Source organism: Pelodiscus sinensis, chromosome 3 (genome assembly GCF_049634645.1).
Source record: "Pelodiscus sinensis isolate JC-2024 chromosome 3, ASM4963464v1, whole genome shotgun sequence".
NCBI lineage: Eukaryota > Metazoa > Chordata > Testudines > Trionychidae > Pelodiscus > Pelodiscus sinensis.
The window spans coordinates 70677047-70699768 of NC_134713.1; the positions used below are offsets into that span (position 1 = coordinate 70677047).

General features: G+C 44.8%; 1 long non-coding RNA gene across 1 annotated transcript in view; it reads left to right on the forward strand.

Annotated features, from left to right (window-relative positions):
• Positions 1 to 8413: 8413 nt before the first annotated feature.
• LOC142827610 (uncharacterized) overlaps positions 8414 to 22722 on the forward strand; it is a 61311-nt gene continuing 47002 nt past the window's right edge. Inside the window, exon 1 of the long non-coding RNA XR_012902304.1 lies at positions 8414 to 8719. This is a non-coding gene — a long non-coding RNA (uncharacterized LOC142827610). The remainder of the gene's footprint in view (positions 8720 to 22722) is intronic.

Sequence of the window (22722 nt, forward strand, 5' to 3'; positions counted from 1 at the left end):
GACATATTATATTGTTTATACCTCCTGATAAATGATTCCTAAGGCCACTATGATAGTTATGGTAATACGCGTAATGTATATAGTTATATACATTTTTTTGTTTAGTTTTGCATATTGATTTATCCTGGCCATATTCATAATCAGAAATCTATGGATTTTGGCATTTTAACCCTTTCTGTCTATTTTGATCATTATTGGTACGTCTAGACTACAGGGTTTTGTCGACAGAAGTTTTGTCGACAAATACTGTCGACAAAGCTTCTGTCGACAAAGAGCGTCTAGACTACATTCAGTTCTGTCGACAAAGCAAGCTGCTTTGTCGACATGGCAGTGTAGACGCAAGGACAGTTTATATGCAATAACGCTTTCTGTCAACAGAACCCTGTCAACAGAAGGCATTATGCCTCGTGAAATGAGGTTTACCAGCGTCGACAAAACTGCTGAGTTCTGTCGACGTTATGTCGACAGAACTCAGCGGTAGTGTGGATGCAGGTATAGTTTTGTCGACAAAAGTCCACTTTTGTTGACAAAACCCTGTAGTCTAGACACACCCTATATCTTAACGTCAGAAATTCATTGAACCGAACATAGATATTGCCAGAGTTGCCGCTTATCTATCCATAGACTGGATTTTTTTTTCAGATTTGTCAATTGCTTTGGGATGCCTTCGTGAAACAGTATAAATCCTTTTAGTCCTGTGCTTTAAAATATAGGGATAAGAAGAAAAACATCACAAATATCTTGCTTTTGTGATGAAGACATTATTGAAAGACTAGCAGAGTTCTGGAACTATAGCTGTGAGAGTTTATTTAATATCCAAAGCTTTTTCACTACACAATGAAAACACACAAATAAGAATCTATTCAGACAGCATGCTATTGAGTCAAGTTCATCAATGTTAAAGTATTGCACATTTTCTGAAAGCTGTGGATGATTATACATTGGTCAGAATTAATTGACTTTTCTTACAATAACAAAACTTCCTTAAAATATAGCTAATTACATTATTTTCTCCCTTGAGTTTGCCTTTCTTTATGCAGTTGTGATTTTAAAATACTTTATTATGTTACCTTTCCTTGTATCAGATTCTATTTTTAACATATTTGTTAGATACTAATAAACATTTCAGTTATGTGTTGACTGGTTCTTTTCATGAGCTTGTTCCAGACTGTACCTGAAAGAAATAATTACCAGCAGATGCATACTGAACTAAACCACATTGAGGCAGATTGTGATTGACAGGCAGATAGAAGGACAGTCTGCTGCATGTCTCACCTTGGAGAGAGTTTCTTAAGGGATGCAATCCATCAGGAGCTCCCCAGCTTGCTTGGGTTGTATGTGTAACCCACATTCAATGTTCCATTCATCTGAAGAAGTGGGTTTTGCCCACGAAAGCTCATGATACTTTTCTTAGTTTCTAAGTTGCTGCAGGACCATTCATTGTTAAGTTTTTCTACATTCAATGTGTTTTATGCTTTGCCTCTGTTCCCTAGTTGCAAATGAAGTCAATGGGACTACTCAGATGCATAATGTTAAGCATATGCTTAAGTGCTTTGCTGGATAAGATTTGAGTGCTCAGCACCTCAGAGTTGAGAATGCATGTCTTTAGCTCAAGCTATAGAGATCCTGCGCTGGAGATCCTGGGTTCAGTTGTTAATAATGACCTAGATAACAGTAATTACACTCGCACATTGTGACATCTCTTAAAGTAAGGCAGCATGCTTTGTTTGATAGGATCTATTTTCCATAAACCCATGTTGATTTGCATTAATTACATTATCCTCCATTCATTATTTATTAATTGAGTCCCATTTCAGCCTCTCCATTATCTTGGAAAAACTTAAAAAACAACAGTCTTGGAGCACCTTAAAGACTAATAAAACATATAGATCAAGGGTTCTCAAACTTGTGATACCGTGACCCCCCTCTAAGTTGCTCAGGACCCAGAGTTTGAGAAATGCAGATATAGATAGTATCATGAGCTTTTGTGGGCACATCCCACTTCTTCAGATGAAATTGGGTGCTGCAAGACTTTTTGTTATTTTTTAAGTTTTTCCAGTTACTAACTTGGAAGACTAACTTGGCTATACTTCTGATCCATTATTTTGCTCAGGATTGATGTCAGACTCTCAGGCCTATAGTATCCAGGTTTACATAACATTAGCTTTCTTCCACTGTTTTGGGACTTCTTCAGTGTTCCACTGTTAAAAACAGAAATATTTATTGAACATATCTATGTTTTCATTATTAATGATAATACTAGCTTGCATCTATTAAGAGACTGATATTGTTGCCAGGATTCTTTTTTTTATTCCTCATAATCTTAAAAAACTCCTTCTTATTGTCTTCTCTGCTGGCTATTGATTTCGCCTCGTGTTCCTTTGCTTCTCTCATCAATTTTCTAGAATTCTTTGTTTCTGATTTATATTGATTTCTATCAACTTCCCCTTTCCCATATAAAATAGCTGCTAATGCTTCCCATTTACACCAGATCAGTATTTTAACCATCATGACGTTTTTCAATAATTCTGAGGTTGTGGCTTTTTGGGCATTTGGTAGAGCGTTCTTAAAATTCTCATTTATCATTGACATTTCTCTGATTAAATTTTTCCTTCGTGTTGATTTGGTTAATTATTGTTTTAGTCTTTGTCATAGATATAGAGACAGAGACAAATATAGATTGAGAGCTGGTTGAACTTTATTCTGTTTACAAATTATAAATGTGATCAAGTATTATGTATATCTTAGCAACCATTAGTTTTTTTGATCTGTGATCAGTTCTTCTTTTTCTGTCAAGACTAGGTCTGTTATAGTATTTATTTCTCTATGTTAAATGTAGTAGTTTTTTGAGTTAGGAAATTATTATCTAGTTTCTCACTCAAGGTATGTCTAGACTGTGGGGGTTTTATGAGATACTGGAGATATCCCAGAAAAACTCTGCTGCATCCAACGTGTTTGCTTTTTCACTTTTTTTGTGTGGAAGAGCAAACACGCTCTTTTGGAAGCCCTGCCTTCCTCATTCTATGAGGAAGAAGGGATCTTCTGAAAGAGGGAGATTTTCCATAATTTGGCCCAGTGTTGAGGTGCCAAATTTCAGAAAAGCCTCTTCCAAAAAAAAAAAATCGGAAAAAGGTACTCAAAATGTGGAGCGCATTTTGAGTACCTTTTTCCAAAAAAAAAGGTGTATGTGGACCTAGCCCCATAGACTCATAGATTTTTAAGGCCAGAAGGGTCTCAATCAATTTGACCCAGGAGAAAATTCCTTCCTGACTCCAAATGTGATTATTAGTTGGATCCTGAACAGGTGATCAAGACCCACCATCAAGACACCTGGGAAAGAATTCTCTGTAGTAGTTCAGGGCCTACTCATCTACTGGCCCATCTCTAGCTGTTGGGGATATTTTCTATTAGCAATTGCAGGAGCCACATAGCATTGTGGATAATTCTATCATACCAGTCCCTCCATAAAATTATAAAGCTCAGTCTTGAAGCCAGTTACATGTTTTTCTCTTACTACTTCCCTTGAAAGACTGTTCCAGAACTTCACTCCTCTGATGGTTAGAAACCTTCATCTAATATCAAGCCTAAACTTGTTAATGGCTAGTTTATGTCAATTTGTTCTTGTGTTAACCCTTTCCTTTCCCACACTGATATTTATCTCTCTGATGTATGTATAGAGAGCAATCATATCTTCCCTCAGCCTTCTCTTAGTTTTTTTAAAAAAGCCAAGTTCTTTGAGTCTCTTCTTATAAGGCAGTCTCAGAGGGGTAGCCATGTCAGTCTATAATTTAAAAATGAGTAGTCTGAGTAGTCCAAGTGGCACCTTAAAGGCTAACAAAAATATATATAGTATCATTATTTTTCATGGGCAAAACCCACTTTATCAGATGAGCTGGAGAAGAATAACAGAAACCCAGAATTTATAACAGAAAAAAAATGCACTGATTTGGAAAAAATTGTTGATCATTTTTAATTCAAGGCCTGCTTCTGCTCCCATTAAGTACTAGAAAAAAATATGTTAATAAAATCATTTTGGGGTTCTAGTGCAATACTTGAGGCTCTTGCGATGCTAATGCTGGCAAATGAGAGTAATGGAGCATCAATGTCAGCATAATGCTTTCAAAAAGTATTTATTACTAGTTAAATAAATTATGCAAAAGTGGAATTTATTTTAATATTGTATAGAAAGCAGTGGATTGGAACAGATGCATAACAGAAGATCTCAATCAATCTTGATCTTCTGATCTTATTAAAAACACTTGATCTTTGATCTTGAGGTTTATGATATGCTTTATCAAAGTCCATCAATTGCTTGATTTAGAACTGTATAATCCATCTACCTCTCTTCATTATTCTGAATAATCCCATAAAATAAATATCTTTTGGAGGGGAAGTAAAATACTAGCCAATATTTGTTAACTCTGTGCATTGCTGATCTGAAATTCTTTTATGCTAATAGTTGCATGCTATGGTTTATGTATTTTTAGTCTGGATGCTGCAATACAGACAGAAGAGCAGGTGGCACTTTTCTTAGAAAAAATGTAATAGTCTGTTTATGTATGACTTATTCTTTCAGAAATGTCCAGCGCCCTGAAACTCCTCCTCTGCTCCTCATTACAATGTAAATTTGTATATTGTAATATTTGTTTTGAAAATTTATATACTGGCTGACCATATGAACATGTTCTCATTGCCTATGCAGGCCTTTGAGCAATTTGCAGCCTTTTGTTAGCAAATAAAAGCTCTCTGAGCCTCCTACTTGAGCTCAGAGTTTACCAGCTGCTATCCACTACTAGGACTCATTAGAGGCCTGCTGTTCTGCTGAGAACCACACCACATGCTACACCCTGCCTTGTCTGCATATTAGCCTGTTGCTGCTCCTTAAATTACCAGGTACAAAAGGTTGTTCTATTTCTCCACAGAGAACTACCATTCTTATCCTGTTTGAAGAGGCTCTATATCATGATCTCTCTAACTAATTAAGGTTCATAGACAGGCCACAGGTTGTTATAGAGGATTCGTCCCCATGACTGATGTCAGTAGGTTGGGTTGTTTTGCAAAGGATTAACGTGACTGTATCTTATTTTCAGAAATCTTTTTTTTTAAATAAAAAAATATACATAGATGTTTAAAACAAAAATGTTTTCCTAATTAAGGAGATTTGATGGGGTCCTCACTTCAATTACCCAAAAAGGTTAAGGACACTGTCTAGAAAAATACTGTATGTACTTAAAAGTTGATTATCTAAAGAAAAGAGAAATGATTGAATTATTTTCTGTGGTACATAATCATAAACACATCATAGTAACTATCATGGTTTATTCATTAATGGAATATTTTTCTAACAGTCAATATTTTTATTAATCAATTAATATTCATTTTTGTTTTTCTGAGATGCCATTCATTAAAAGGAGCAAATTATAGCGAGATCATTGTAAAAGCCCCCAGAAAACCACTCTGTCTCTATAACTACACAGATGAGATATCTGATTTTGCTCCTGATTCTGGGTGTCAAGTGACTGATTATAGTCACTGGATATCACGTACTTCTGCCTCTTAAAAAAGCTGCCATTAGCCTTAGATAGCTGATTGTTTGAGTTTAGATAACTTTAATATTTACACTATTCAAACTATTTCCTATACTAAGGCTAGGGATGTACGAAGGACAATAAGATAATAGTATTATTTAGCGTAAGGAAATATTTTGAGTGTTGCTACTGTACAATATAAGTTATTGCCACAATTCAATTCCAAAGGCAATTTCTTACAAAAACTCTCCATACAGTTATATATAATATGTTGAACTACAAACACATTTTAGCTGGTGATATAGCAAGTTTCATTTTAGGTATATGATGATAGATACAGTGTTGGCATTTTTCAGACTAGTCTATTTATGTTATCCAGTAGTGATGATTAGCAGTCTGTATCTCTGTTGCAAGATTTGACATCTATTTAAAAAGCTAGCTATCCTTTTCTCTAAATATACCCACTTACATAATTAAATATTCACTTGAGCCATTAGTTGAACTGGGGTGAGTGGCATAAACACTACATTATAAATTCATTCTCACTCTTTATCTGGCTTTTAAAGATTTAATTTATATGAAGTGGAACAGCTTCAACAAGAAAGATTGAGGGTATGTCTACACTACAAAGTTAATTCGAACTAACGGACGTTAGTTCGAATTAACTTTGATAGGCGCTACACAAGTGCTCTGCTAGTTCGAACTTAATTCGAACTAGTGGAGCGCTTAGTTCGAACTAGGTAAACCTCATTCTACAAGGACTAAGCCTAGTTCGAATTTCCTAGTGGGAGGCTAGCCCTCCCCAGCTTTCCCTGGTGGCCACTCTGGCCAACACCTGGGAAACTCTACTGCCCCCCTCCTGGCCCCGGACCGGCTACGATGCCTGTGCCAGGTGCAAGCCTGCCAGCACCCAGCCAGCAGACCTTGCACCTGGCATGGCTCGAGCCAGCCACCCGATGCCCCCCAGCCCTCTGCCTCTTCCCGGGACCAGGCTGGCGGCTCCCGGGAGCTTGCCCGGGACCGCAAGAAGCAGGCACCCGCCCGGTCTAGTGCGGACATCGTGGACCTTGTCCACGACCTCCGCACTAGGCACAGGAAAGTGGCCGTCTAGGGCAGGAGAGCTGCCAGCCTGGCCACCCAGGAGCAGGTTTGCATGAAAATCAAGGTGGTCCACTGAGACCCCTGACCCTGAGCCCTGAGCTTACAATGGCCGTACTGGGTCAGACCAAAGGTCCATATAGCCCAGTAGCCTGTCTGCCGACAGCGGCCAACCCTAGGGACCCTGGAGGGGATGGACCAAAGACAGTGACCAAGCCATTTGTCTCGTGCCATCCCTCTCCAGCCTTCCACAAACTTCGGGCAGAGACACCACTCCTACCCCCTGGCTAATACCACTCCATGGACCCAACCTCCATGACTTGATCTCACTTCTCTTTAAACTCTGTTCTAGTTCTAGCCTTCACAGTCTCCTGCAGCAAGGAGTTCCACAGGTTGACTATTTGCTTTGTGAAGAAGAACTATCTGTTACTAGTTTGAAGCCTGCTACCCATTCCTTTCCTTTGGTGTCCTCTAGTCCTTCTATTATGGGAACTAATGAAGAACTTTTCTGTATGCACCCTCTCCACCCCACTCGTGCTTTTACATCCCCCCCTTCATCTCCTCTTTTCTAAGCTGAAAAGTCACAGTCTCTTTAGCCTCTCTTCATATGGGACCTGTTCCAAACCCCTCATCATTGTAGTTGCCCTCCCCTCTCCCACCCTCTCTCTTCCCCTCTCCCACCTCCTTTTCCCAGTCTCCCCCAGTTTTGTTCAATAAAGAGAGATTCTATTTTTGAACACAATTGTCCTTTATTTTGTACATCAGGATGGGGGGCTAGGGAGGGGTAAGTGGAAGGAGGTGAGGGAGGAATGGGGTATGAGCTCCTGATTGGGGAGGACTGGGCTGGCGGGCTTCTGGGGGTGGAACCTCTCCTGCAGCCCCCCCAATTACCCCTCTCCCCAGATGGCAGCCTGCGGCAAGTGCAGCCGGTCTGATGGCCGAGTGCTGTGATGTGCCCAGTGTGGGTACTCCGGGCAATCCAAGCAAGGACTGCTTTGCAAGCGGGGCACCCCTGAGAACTGTCTGTCCGGGGTGGGGGTCGGGTCCCTTTAAGCACAGCCCTCGGCTAGCCTGAGACAGCAGCTCCACGCTCTAAGTCCTCATCTGATGCCCTGCCAACACTGCTTCCGGCCATCCTTAACCCCAGTTCAGGGTCCACTCTGTGTGGACATGCTAGTTCGAATTAGCAAAACGCTAATTCGAACTAGTTTTTTAGTCTGGATGCGTTAGTTCGAATTAGCTTAGTTCGAATTAAGTAATTCGAACTAAGTTAGTTCGAATTAGCGCTGTAGTGTAGACATACCCTGAGAGATCCCTGCCCCAGAAAAGCCAGGTATGTTAGGACACTCACCCAAAAAGTGGGGGTTGAGATATGTACTGAAGTCCCTGATGAAATGCAGAGTTTAAAATGTGTCTTATTTACATCCCAGGTGTTACTAGTTATGACAGAGGCACCATTTTTAACTCTTCCTTGTTGGTTTTGTGAATGGCACCTAAGTCCCCTTGTGAATGTAGCTGTGACGGGCCACCAACGGCGCGCACGCCGAGCAGCCAGGGCCGCCAGGGAATGAGCAGGGCCGCAGGCAGAACCTGCCCGCGCTGCGGAGCCTCCGGAGAATGGCGGCGGGGCCGGAACCTGCTGCCGCACCTGCGCCAGCGGGAGGCCACCAGTCCCTCCCCCAGGAGGACTCAGAGAGGGGCCATTGTGGGGATTGACATCCGGGACGTGGCTGGGGAAGCTGCCACGTCACCGGAGGGGCGGGGCCTCTGGATTGCAGCTGGCCCGGCAGGCCATTTTAAAAAGGCCTGCCAGCAGAGAAGAGGGGAACAGCCTCCTCCCAGGGAGTTAGATGCAGACCAGAGCCCAGGACGGACCGGGTGCGTGCCCAAGACCGGCAGGTGGCTCGTCCCCATCCCAGGGGCTCCCGGGACAGCTCCCACGGCCGGCGGTCGGCCAGTCCCGGATCAGAGGATGACCAGGACAAACCCCGCCATCCGTGGAGAGAGTGACTCGGCCGGGACAAGATCCACGGGAACAGAAGGACCGACGGGACTCCTGCGGAACAACCCCGGACCCGGACCCCAGAATCCCGGTAGGCGTTGGGGAACGGCAGAGATGCTCTGGGGAGCGGGGGAAGGGAGGAAGCAGCCCAGGGCAGGGGCCTTCTGGTGACCATGGGCAGACATGTTACGGGAGGAAACACCCCCCCATCTGCCGTACAGGGGCAACAGCAAGCCCCTGCACTTAGGGCTCCGGGCTGGGACCCGGAGAGAGGGTGGGCCCGGGTACCCCTCCCAACTTCCCTTGAGCACCTGACCCCTTTCAGAACCAGAACGCATACAGACGTGCGAACAGCGGCGGCCGGCCGGTAGGGCCGGCCAGGGTATTGCCCCTCTGAGGGGCAAGACACAGGGCGCAAACCCTCTTCCCCCCACTAAGGCGGGTTATAGACATGGGGTCCACCGAACCCCCCTCTCCTGCCCTGCTGGGAGAGGGTGATCGCACCCATCTTACGGGAAGTACGACCAGGAATCTCGGCCGGGGGCCAGGTTAGAGGATGAAGGGGTTCACTGAGCCTCCCTGCCCGCCCGGTAGGGGATGATCGCACCCCACGACTCATCCACAGTAGCCTAAACAATCAAAATATTTAATTTATAAAATGTCAAAATGAACTGTTTTCAGATTTCCAGTGGTTTTTCTTTCTTCAACCGAACCGCCCCCAAAATCAGCATGAATTCACAAAATGGCTTGGTTGACATAAATTGGCATTTTTGGCCTCAGTTCTAGTTTTGAATGTTTTAAAGTTATTAAAGTGCTCTAACTGCTTAGAACCACTTAGACTACTTGACCACTCTGAGTTCCAAAAGCAGTAACTATGTAAGTTAGATGAGGTCAGTAGGCATAAAGGGACTCTATCTAAATGTAAGGTAATCTAAATTGGTGTAAATTTCACGGCTTTAATTTTCATCTTCTTAGAATTTAACTTATATTCTCCTGTTCTATGCTTTTTCCTGCTATAACTTTCTAATTCAGCCCCATAGCATACGTCTACACTATGTAGAAGATCGACCCTCCGGAGGTCGACCTTCTAGCATTCAATTTAGTGGGTCTAGTATAGACCCCCAAATCAAATGCTGAGGGAAGCCCCCACTGAAATCCTGTACTCTTCATTCTGTGAGGGGTAAGGGAAACTGATGGGAGTGTGTGCTCCCATTGGCCGCCCAAAGTGTTGACGCTGCAGTGGCTTGGTTTAAGGTAAGCCGAATCGAGCTATCCATTTTGTGTAACTAGACAGAGTACTTTAAGCTGACCTGCCTAAGTCTACACCTGTCTGGTGTAGACTTAGGCTTAATAACTATACCAGGATAGGCTCCCCTATATCATTTTACACCTTTCCTCTGATTTGTACCTTTCAGCAGTTTAGTGGCAGCTACAGGTTAGATGTATTCATAGCAAAAACATTTCATAGTACCCTTAATGCTGTAGCTCAGCTTCTCTCACTAACAGGGTTAACCACAGAATACATTTTTGGTTTTTTTTCCTTAGTCTAGTGTTAAATGCCTAAAGCAATTGGCTTCCCATATTTTTTTCCCCAGAATTCTGTGCTGTAGGCTGAATAATGTTACTGTTAGGAGGAGTAGCCATTTTGTCAGATGTAAAGCGCTTCTACTGGAGATATAAAAAAACATTATGTGTGATTAGGAATAGTTTTAGTTTATATTTTAGTGATAAGACCTAAGACTTTCAGCAGAGATTAATGATTCTGAGTGCCTCAATTTTTGGATGTCCTACTTGAAAGACCATAAAGGGGCCTGATTTCCAGGAAATGGACTCTCTGAAAATTAGACCCCTTTCAGCACTTTCTGCAAATTAGACCTCTTCAAGGATCATGAAGGTATTCAAAATCACTAATCACTTTTGAAAATCTTGGCCATGGCCAAATTTGGGTGAAATAATGCCATACCATTTATGGAGCAGGTTTATGATTTTTTGAAATTAAAGTATGAGGTTGGATATTTTTGCCGGGAGGCACATGGGAAAAGTGATTTTGTAAAGTTGATAAATGTATATAGAAAATTCCACCAAAGACTAAAAATTAACATACCTTTATCCATTAAAACAAAGCGACATCTTTCACCTGTTGTCTCTCTAATCTTTTATCAGATTGTTATCTTTGGGTTCTATTCTATGTTTTAATCAACCATATCTGTGAATAATGAAAACCAGGGGTGCCAGTCACTCATTGGTGGCATGGCAGGGGCTTGTTTGCTGCCATGGGTCCCATCTATGTTTTGCTCTCAAGCCAGGACCCCTTCTTCTGTCCCAGTGTTCTGCATCCCCTGGCTAGAGTGACCAGATATCAAGTGTGAAAAATCTAGATGGGGGTGGGGAGTAATAGGCACATATATAAGAAAAAGTTCCAAATATTGGGACCGTCTTTAAGAAAATGGGACATCTGGTCATCCTAGCCCTGGCTGGCCCAGGCTGGCTGGAGCTGGTCAGCCTGCTTCCTTCAGGGATTCAAGGTGTCTAATGGTGGAACTGTACTACCTGCCAAGTGCTCTGGTGCTGGTAACCTAGGGTATGTCTAAACTACATGGCTCCGTCGACGGAGCCATGTAGATTTGTTGTTTTGGCAAAGGCAAATGAAGCCGCGATTTAAATGATTGCGGCTTCATTTACATTTACATGGCTGCCGCGCTGAGCCGACAAACAGCTGATCAGCTGTTTGTCAGCTCAGCGCACTAGTCTGGATGCTCCCCTGCCGACATCAAAGCCCTTTGTCGGCAGCCCCGGTAAACCTCATCCCACGAGGAATAACGGGGATGCCGACAAAGGGCTTTGATGTCGGCAGGGGAGCGTCCAGACTAGCGCGCTGAGCCGACAAACAGCTGATCAGCTGTTTGTCAGCTCAGCGCGGCAGCCATGTAAATGTAAATGAAGCCACGATCATTTAAATCGCGGCTTCATTTGCCTTTGCCTATAATCCTAATCTACATGGCTCTGTTGTCGGAGCCATGTAGTCTAGACACAGCCCTAGAGCCCTCAGTTGGGGGGAGGGGCTGCAGCTGTATTGCTGCGAGCCCAAGGTTGGAGATGCTGCAACCATGCTGCCCAGCCACCCAGAGCACCGAGGCGGGGGTGCTGCTGTCATGCTGCTCAAGGGGCGATGGCACTGGGGCTGTGCTGGCTGGTGCAAAGGTCTCGCCCCTTAGCTGTGCAGCATGGGGGCTGTGTGGGGCTACTTTGGACTCCTGCGGGGGATGGGGAAGTAGAAAAAGGGGGGCCAAATGGGAGGGGCCTTGGGCACAAGGATAGGGGCCAGGACACTGGCCGCCCATGTTTGCTGAGATGGTGGAAAGTCCAATAAAAGATGTTTCCTTATCTATCTGGCCACTTAATTTTTGTTCTTGTATAGCTTAGTAAACCCATCTACAGATTATTTGAGAAAAAGTGTTATGTTCCCAGTGGGACTTGATGGAAGAACCTTACTTCAATGTTATCTGAAGGGGTGAATGGTTTTGGTAGATACAGGGCAGCCAAGAACCATAGACATACTTCTTCCTGTGCTAAGGCCCATACTGGGCACAATGTGTGACAACAGAAAATGAAGGACACAAAAATTACACATGCAGAAAACATAAAATGCGGTGGGATTTTTTCCTTTAGTGTAAATAATTCTTTCTGTATCGGTTTAATGATTCTTTATTTCTGATTTAAATAATTGTTGGCAATAAAAGTCAGGAATTGACAAATAGAGGTAACTTTGGGATTAAAGTGAGTGATTTCCCTTGAAATGAAAGACATTTGAGAGCAATGATACAGGCGCAGTGATCAGTTATGCTTTTTGGGTTACTTAGTGTTAGGGCATGGTCAGACCTGTTTTGGCTTAATCACCCGGGGAATAATTATTTTACATGCAAAATAGGAATTAATTTGGAGGAACAAATAACTATATATAGGCATATGTTCACACTTGTGAGTTTACCAAAAGGTGAAGTGGAACGGAAGCTGATAATGAAAAGGGAGGCCAAATGGGAAAGAGGGCATAAGGTGGCAAAATAATTAGCAACATCCATATTTTGGACTTGATTTGCAATCATAGAGAGAAATACAATGTACTCTGATTTATTCTGTTACCTGGATACAGGCTATAATTTGTGAGTCGCTCCTGGCTGTGATTCCTGCTTAGATATGCTGAGAATCCAACAGGAGACTGGCAGAGAATCTCACTAGAAAACAGAATGTGGTGGGTAATGTTTTTGGGTTGCCTTGATGACTGGACACAGTTTAATGGCATTTCAGCACATGGAAAATGAGAGGCCTGCTATCTTTGAAAGCAGCTGGGTCAGAGAAAGGTTTGTGCTTTAGTTGAGAGTCACTCATCTGTCAAAGAGGTTCATGTTTATGAATACTGTGGGAATGATAAGATATCGGAAGCAGATGACACAAGCATGTTTCATACCAAGTTCAAAAGAGCAGCTGATCACTCCAGCTTCAACAAACATAGATAATTGTCCATTAAAGGCACAAGTCTTCAAGATTCTCAAACTTTTCTTCTGGCTGGTGTTCCAACAATAATCACTATTCAGGCATACTGCACTGTTGTTCTTACTCTTGACTATGTCTGCATTACAAAAAACAAAACAAAACAAACAAAACAAAACAAAATGTCTTTTTAAATAAAAAGTCCCTGTGTGAACTCCCCTCCTTTCATGCTGGCACCCTGTTCTTCACTATCTATTTGTTAATGTTTTTAACAATATAAATTGTATTTTTAATTCCTCAAGGCAGGATCCACATAATTACCGTTCCTCTAATGTTCTAGGCCAGTGTTTCTCTAAGGCTATGTCTAGACTGCAAGCCTCTTTCGAAAGAGGCTCTTTTGAAAGATACTTTCGAAAGAGCCTCTTTCGAAAGAGAGCGTCTAGACTGCACGTTGAACTTTCGAAAAAGCGGCTTGCTTTTTCGAAAGAAAGCATCCAGTGAGTCTGGATGCTCTCTTTTGAAGAAGCCCTATTTACATTGAAGAACGCCTTCTTTTGAAAGAGGAACTTTCGAAAGAAGGCGTTCTTCCTCGTGAAATGAGGTTTACCGCCATCGAAAGAAAAGCCGCTTTCTTTCAATTTAATTTCGAAAGAACGCGGCTTGAGTCTGGACGCAGGGGAAGTTTTTTTGGAAAAAGGCTACTTTTCCCGAAAAAACCCCTGAGTCTGGACACAGCTTAAGTGGTCCATGGATCCACTCTGAGAAACCTGCTAACTGGCTGCGCCAATGTGTTTATTTACCGTCTTCACAGCCATGGAGCCTTGCAGCTCCCACTGGCTCTGGTTCGCCATTGGCAGCCAAAGGGAGCCACAGGAAGTGGTGTGGGCCAAGCTGCCACTTCCCACGGCTCCCCTTGGCTATCCATAGCCAACTGGAGCCAATGGGAGCCATGAGGCTCTGTGGTTGTGGAGTCAGTAAATAAACACACTGGAGTGGCCAGTTAGCAGGTGTCTCAGAGTGACTTCACAGACTTTTTTGAGAAACGCTGTTCCAGGCACGATACATGCTCCTATATAAAAAAAGACATAGGCTCTAATCCAAAGTACTTACACTCTATAAACACTAAACAGACAGAGAGATGGAAGGATAAACAATACAAATGGCCAGGTGGTGACCAGCCACCTCATGATAATATAAGGTTCTAATGACATGGTGTTGTTTTTATATACATGATTTATCCCAAACAATCCTTGCAACCATGCTAAGAGATGGCTAGTTACTTGTAGGCAGCATAGTACCATCCCTGCTCTGAAAATCACATAAAGACAGAGACAGATAGGAGTGGGAGAAGATTATATCATACTTCAACTCAAAGATCTGCATGACAGTAGGCACCAATATGGTTAGCTCTGTGGTTCTTTTTTTTAATTTAAAAATATGACATATCCATCCTCGTCCACCATTCAACACGGTGTCAATGACCCATGCTATTTTCAGTATCTTTCAGTATCTTTGCAAAATGCATTTTGCCTAACATTTGACCCCTTCTTTTTGTAAAAATGAGCAGTGACCTGTAAAGTAAATGAATAAGTAGCTGAAGATGAGTGTCATGAATGAAGTGATCTTTAATTTTGAATGGAGAGAGGGTAGTAGTCTAGTGGGCCAGCTCAGGAAAGGCATTATTTCTCTGTCTCTATGGAAATGCAAGAAAGCAGTTGGAGACATTTGTTGGAGAAGAAAGCAAGTGGTAGCATTTTGTATGGATTGAAGGGGGGCAAGCTCAGTGTCAGAAAGGAAGACCTTGAAGAACTGATGACAGGAGAAGATGAAGGCCTGGATGAGATTTAAAGATAGAAAGAAAAAGACAGATCTCAGGGAGATTTTGGAAGAAGTGGCTGGTTAGGGTGCAGCTTGTTGATGGACAAATTCCTAAAGAGGAGTACAAAAATGTAGCACAAGCATGTGGGGACAAAATCAGAAAGGCTAAGGCATAAAATGAGTTACAACTAGCAACTGCCATGAAAGGCAATGCAAAATGCATTTTACAATTCCTTGTATGCAAAAGAAAGACAAAGGGAAATGTAGAGAGAGAGGTGATAACTTAGGACACTAAGGCCATAAGAATGACCATTCTGAGTCAGACCAAAGGTCCATCTAGCTCAGTATCCTGTCTTCTGACAATGGCCAATACCAGATGCTCCAGAGGGAGTGAACACAAAATGGAATAATCAAAAAATTCCTCTCCTGTCATCCATTCCCAGCCTCTGACAGAGGCTAGATTCACCATTCCTACCTATCCTTGCTAATAGCCATTGACGGACCTAACCACAATGAATTTATCTAGTTCTTTCTTGTACCCTGTTAAAGTCCTGGTCTTCACAACCTCTTTTGGCAAGGAGTTAAGTCCAACTGTGCACTGTGTGAAGAAAACCTTCTTTCTGTTTGTTTTAAACCTGCTACCTATTAATTTCATTTGGTGACTCTTATGTTATAGGAACAAGTAAATAACTTTTTCCATGCCAGTCATGATTTTATAGATTTCTATCATATCCTCACTCAGTCTCCTGTTTTTTAAGCTGAAAAGTCCCAGGCTACGTCTAGACTGCATCCCTCTGTCGAAAAAGGGCATCTAGATTACATTATGCGGATCGAAAAATCTATCTGCTTTTTTGAAAAAGAGCGTCCAGACTGCCAGTTGCTCTGTCGAAAAAAGAAGGCACCCGTAAGTGCTTCTGGCAGAGCATGGGGTCAGCCTTTATTTCCAGGTGCTGCTGCCTGCCCTTTGCAGAAACACATGCTTAAAGGGATCCCCCTGGACAGCCATTGCTCTGTTCCTGCTTCTGGCTTGCCTATCTCCTAGAGGGAAAGCAAAGCTGCTGCAGCGCTTGCTCTGGTTGCCCTGATTCCTTGAACACCACAGCAGTTTATATTCTGGGTTTTTTCCCCTACTTTTCACCTTTTATTTGGCCATGGAGCCTGAGCTTCCCCTGGGCAGGTGATGGCCCCACGCTGCCGTATTGCAGCTTCTGCTGCATCTGCATGACTCTGTCATGATCTCCGGTCCCATATGGACCTGGATTGCACCGAGGAGACCCTCCTCCGGGATGCAGGATCTCTGCCCTTGCCCCCAAATTTTTCTGGGGACAGGCAGATTTGGAGGCACGAGATGAGTTTGGACTTGTGGGACCAGCTCATCATGCAGCTCTGGGACGATGACCACTGGCTCCACAACTTCCAGATGCGGAAGGCCACATTCCTCGAGCTGTGTGCCCTGCTCGGCCCTGCTCTGGAACACCAGGACACCCACCTGTGGCCCGCCATCCTGCTGCAGAAGCGGGTCGCAATCGCCCTTGGAAGCTGGCCACCCCCAACAGCTACCACTCCATGGAACACCAGTTTGGCATGGGGAAGTCTACCATCGGGGCTTTCTTGATGGAGGTAAGTCACTTTCGGCGTCCAGGCCCTGCTGAGTGGGGAGGGGGGGTTGAGAAAGGGGGACTGCCAGGCAAGGGAAAGAGGGAGTGGGGGATGGAGTGGCACTTGGAGGCCGCTCCTCGGCCACCTCTGGACTGATGTGGGGGAGGGGGACATCCTGACAAGGGGAGGGGTGGGTTGGGGTTGGGGGGGGGAGTTCTCCTCCCAAATGCTTAGGTAACCTGTCTAGCTCCCTGGTTTATGTCTGTCTATTTGTCTCGTGCTCCAGGTGGTGAGGGCCATCAATGCGGAGCTGCTGAAGAGGCTCGTCTGTCTCGGGGACATGGACAACATAATTTCCGGCTTTGCCGCCCTTGGATTCCTGAACTGCAGAGGAGCCCTCGATGGGACACACATCACAATCTGCGCACCGCCCCATCGAGCAGCCCAATGTATAAACCGGAAGGGTTACTATTCGATGGTACTGCAGGCCCTAGTCGACCACCAGGGATGCTTTATGGACATTTGTGTTGGGTGGTTGGTACGGGCACAAGATACCTACATATTCTGGAACTCATACCTGTACCGCACGTTGCAGGCAGGAACATTTTTCCCCCAGCGGGGGATGTGCAGGTGCCGGTGTGCATAGTGACCGACGCGGCCAATCCCCTGATGCCGTAGCTCATGAAGCTCTACACTGGCCACCTGGATGCAAGCAAGGAGCTTTTCATCATGCATTTTAGCCAAGCTTGCTTCCAGGTGGAATGTGCCTTCAGCCGTTTGAAAGGGAGGTTTCATTGCCTCCTCACACGCCTGGAGATGGGCGAACGCAACATCCCGGATGTGGTGGCTGCATGTTGTGCCTTCCTTAACCTGGTGGAGAGGAAAGGGGAGGCCTTCCTGCCGGGGTGGGGGACAGGTGCTGATGGCGAGGAGAGGCAATTTCAGCAGCCCTGGACGGCTGCCATCCACCAGGCTCACCAGGCTGGTGTCCAAATCCGAGAGGCCCTGAGGAAGAGAGTCTCAGAAGGAGCCCACTAACTCTCCCCAGGGCCTCCCCCATGGGGGCTTTGGCCTGGCACACCCCCTAGCTATCCTTCCACTACACTCACCCTCTTCCCATAAAGAATACATACACACCCGGTTTTCTTTGTACACAGACATTAGTTCTTTATTTGAAACACTATCAGTAAAGAAAGTGTGCAGTTTAAAAAAAAATCTGTTTACTGTTCAAATGTTTATAGAAAAGGTAAATATTTCACTCAAAAATAAGATTTTGTTATATAACTGAAATGACCTTTAACTGGGGTAATAGGGGACTGAAAACCTGGAGAAGAGAGGGGGAGTGAAAACCTGGAGGGTGGAGGGGAGCTCAAGTAGGCCACTGCTTCCCTGATCACAGGGTCCTGCCACCTTCCTGTGTCCTGGCATCGCCACGGCCTTTGGATCGGGTGGAGTGAGACCTAGTCCTGGCTTGGGCGGGGGAGGGGGGAGCAGCTGTTGGGCCTGTGAGGGCTCAGGAGCAGGAGGGACTGAGAGGATGGGGGGGCTGAAGGGGATGGGGGGAAAATGGGGGCTGGAAGGACTGGGGGGCTGGAGGAACAGGGGGAGTAGGGGCCTGGTGTGCAGGAGGAGCGGTGCCTGTGACAGGGGGAGGCAAGCCGAAGACCTCCTGCATTGTGGCACAGATGGCAGAGCACTGCTGGACCAGCTCATCCAGCAGCCTGGTGCGCCACCTGTCCTCTGCCTCCGTCCTCTGCTGGAGGGTCATGTTCAGGTCCTGCAGGGCCACTACATGCTCCCTCAGCAGGTCCGTGTAGACCCACCATTGCCTGCGGGTGCAATGGGTCCAGGATGGTGGTGCGGCGGGTGTGGTCCTCCGCTGTTGGGTAGAGGGTATCGCTGTGGAGGAAAAGAAGAGGAGACAATCACTGTCTGTGTGCACCCCTGCTATCCCTGAGGGCATGCCGTCGCTGTCAGGGGCTCTCCTTTGGACAGGAGACTCAGGGGTATTACACATGACACTGTGTGTGAGTTGGGCAGCGGCCTGAAAGCCTCACAGGGGACCCACAGTGACAATGGGGCTAGCTGGCTCCCCACACTGCCAATCCTCTCTGCCGGCAGGCCTTTTTAAAATGGCACCCCTGGGAGGCCTCTGGGGTCTGGGTCCCTGCTGCCTCCTCTTCCTCCTCCTCATGCAGCTCTCCCACCACTCCTGCCTGGTTGTCCTCCCTCAGGGGTCAGTCCACGATGTGGTGGGGTAATCCAGACTCCACCACACGCAGTAGAGTCTGGGCTTCCCCACCGCCCAGGATCTGCTCCAACTCCTAGTAGTAAGGGCAGGAATTGGGGGCTGCCCTGGAGTGGGAACTCTGGTCCCGAGCCCTGGCATATCCCTGCTGCAGCTCCTTTACCTTAGCCCTAACTTGTGCCATGGTGCTGGGGTGATGCCCTTTGGTGGCCAGTCCCTGGGCCAGGTGCTCATAAATGTCTGCATTCCTGCGGCATGTTTGCAGGGCCTGCAGGGCTTCTCCCTGGGACCAGAGCTCAAGGAGGTTTTGGATTTCTGGCCCTGACCAGGCTGGTGCCTGCCTTTTGGTGCTCCTGGGTGCATCCTCGTCTCTGTCTCGAGAAGGGCTGGGGGTCCTTGAGGCTGGGACATGTCTGTCACGGCTGGCACGGGTGCTCAGGCTAGCTGCTAGACAGCAAGGCCTGTCTGGGTGCCTGTGCCTTTAAGAGGCTGTGGCCAGAAACCACAGAGGTGCTGTACATGTAAAGGCTAGACTGTCCACCAGGGCTTCTTCCTGGAGGCCTTTTTTGTGGACAGAACTGGCTCCCTGTGTCCACACACATCTTTTGTCTACAGATCTCTGTTGACAAAGGCGTTCTTCCTCGTAAAACGAGGTTCACTGCTGTCAACAAAATTGCCACATTCTGTCAACTTACTGTTGACAGAACGTGGCGGTAGTGTAGATGCAGGTATAGTTTTGTCGACAAAAGGCCACTTTTGTTGACAAAACCCTATAGTCCAGACACGCCCCCAGTTGTTTAATCTCTTTTCATATGGGACCCGTTCCAAATCCCTAATCATTTTTGTTGCCCTTTTCTGAACCTTTTCTAATGGCAATAGATCTATTTTGAGATGAGGCAACCACATCTGTACTTAGTATTTAAGGTGTGGGCATACCATGATTTTATATAGAGGCAATAAAATGTTCTCTGTCTTATTCTCTATTCCATTTTCAATGTTTCCTAACATTCTGTTTGCTTTTTCTACTGCCACTGCACATCGAGTGGATTTTTTCAAAGAACTATCCACAATGACTCCAAGATCTCTCTCTTGAGTAGTTATAGCTAAATTATTCCCCATCACATTGTATGTATAGTTGGTATTATTTTTTCCAATGTGCATTACTTTGCATTTACCAACATTAATTTTCATTTGCCATATTATTGCCCAATCACTTAGTTTGGTGAGATCTTTTTGAAGCTCTTCACAGTCTGCTTTGGTCTTAACTATCTTGAGCAGTTTGGTATCCTCTGCAAATTTTGCCACCTCACTGTTTACCCCTTTCTCCAGCTCATTTATAAATAGGTTAAATAGGATTGGTCCCAGTACGGACCCTTGGGGACCCCACTAGTTACCTCTCTCCACTCGGAAAACTTACCATTTATTCCTACTCTTTATTTCACGTCTTTTAAGCAATTATCAATCCATGAAAGGATCTTCCCTCTTATCCCATGACAGCTTATTTTACTTTAGAGCCTTTGGTGAGGGACCGTGTCAAAAGCTTTCTGGAAATCTAAGTCTATCTACTGGATCCCCCTTGCCCACATGTTTTTTGACCCCCTCAAAGAACTCTAGTAGATTAGTAAGGCATGATTTCCCTTTACAGAAACATGTTGATTTTCCCCCAACAAATTATGGTCAAATTATGTGTCTGATAATGTTATTCTTTACTATAGTTTCAATTAATTTGCCTGGTACTGACGTTAGACTTACAAGTCTGTAGTTACCAGACGGTAGTTGCTCTTTTTAAATATTGGCATCACATTAGCTATCTTCCAGTCATTAGCTACAAAAGCTGATTTAAAGGATAGGTTACAAACCAGTTAATAGTTCTGCAATTTCCCATTTGAGTTCTTTCAGAACTCTTGGATGAATGCCATCTGGTCCTGGTGACTTGTTACTGTTAAGTTTATCAATTTGTACCAAAACCTCCCCTAATGACACCTCAATCTGGGACAATTCCTCAGATTTGTCAACTAAAAATAATGGCTCAGGTTTGGGAATCTCCCTAGCATCCTCAGTCGTGAAGACCGAAGCAAAGGAGATCTACGCTAGAAAATTATTTTGAATTTACTAAATTTAAATAATGGACTATTGATGTAACAAATTCAAACTTCTGTGTCCTCACTATGGGGAAGCATCAAAACTAGTCCAAGTTAGGCTTCATTAATGTGTACGCACTACCACAGGCAACACTCTGGGAAGCTGCAGGAAGCCTCCTGGAGGCCAATTAGTTCAAATTAGTAGCACTGGAGCATCCACACTAACATTATTTTGGACTTAAAGTTCAGAATTATCATTATTCCTCATGAAAAGCAGGAGTACAGCGTTCAAATTCCATGGCCTCTTCTTTCGGAATGACAGGCTTTGTAGAGTGGACACATTGCTTATAAATTTGAACTTGGAGGCGGGTGTTGGGGGCGGGGGTGGGGGTTATTTCAGACTAAGATAGACCAGGCCTTAGAAGGCTAAGGTGTGTGATGCCTATTTTGCTTCATCCTTCACTAAAAATGTTAATAATGACCAGAAACTCAACCCAATATTGACAACAAGTGGGAATGAACACAAGCAAAATCATGGTACCTATCTTTAAAAAAAGAGGACAAAGAGGACACAGGAAATTATAGGTTACTCAGAATAACTTTGATGCTTTGCAAGATACTGAAACAAATGACCAAACAATAAATTTGTAAGCAACATAGTACCATCCCTGCTAGAGGATAATGGAGTTATAAGGAATAGCCAGCATGAATTTGTGAAGAAGAAATCATGGCAAACTAACTTCTTATCCTTTTTTTGACAAGATTGCTGACCTACTCCATTGGCAGGAGTTGTAGATGGGAGATATATTGATTATAGTAAGGCTTTTGACACAGTCACACAGGACATTCTCATAAGTAAACTAGGGAAATGCAATAGCATTGGCACATTTTTTCCCATGGGGGTGCTGAAAGCCATTAGTTCCCATCCTAAACTTACCACCTTTCCCACCCTAAACTTACCACCTTAGCTCCTTACTCTTGTTGGTGCCCCCACCCCCAGAACTGCCATGGCTCTGGGTGGGGACATGGATGGGGTAAGGAGGCCAAGGATGGGACCCCAGGTGCCAGGTCAGGGCTGGCAGCAGCTGGGACCCCGCATATGAACTCCATGCATGAGTCCATGAATGGAGCCTTAGGCACAGGGCTGATGGCAGTTAGGAGCTGAGCCTCTGGGCGAGGGGACAGAAGTAGAGCCCTGGGCAAAAGGCCATTGGGAGCTAGGACCCTACATGAAGAACCTCTGGCATGGGGTTGATTCAGCCAGGACCCCGTGTGCAGGGTTGGGGCATGGTTCCAGCAGCACTGGGACTCCAGGTGCAGGGCCAGGAGCAAAACCCAGGCTGTGGGGCCAGCAGCACCAGAACTGTGGGCATCAGGTGTCAGCTGAGCCCTCACCCCCACAAACGGGCTTAATCTGCAACAAGGGAGATTTAGGTTATATATTAGGAAAACATTTCTAACTATAAGGAGATCTGGTATAGACTTGTGTGTATGAATCCCCATTACAGGAGAAAGGCTTGTTTTAAAGAAAGGCTGGCCAAACACTTGAGAGAGATAGTCTAGGTTCTGCCTCGGTTGAGGGGGCTGGATTTGATGATCTCTGGAAGTCTCTTCCAGCCCCACATTTCTGTAATTCTATTTGACAAGGGAGAACATAGCTTGGATGAAGGTTGAGATCAGAGGCAGAGTTCAAGTTCAGAATGGTGGTGAGATACCTAAGACAGTGTGTCACAGCGACAAGGCTGAGCTGGTAGTGAATGGAAGAAGACAGGGTTAGAGATGGTGGTTGAAGCTCTGAGAGCAGATGGGATTGCTAAAAAAAAAAGGGTGGAAAGTAAGAAGGTGATGGGAGGATGGAAG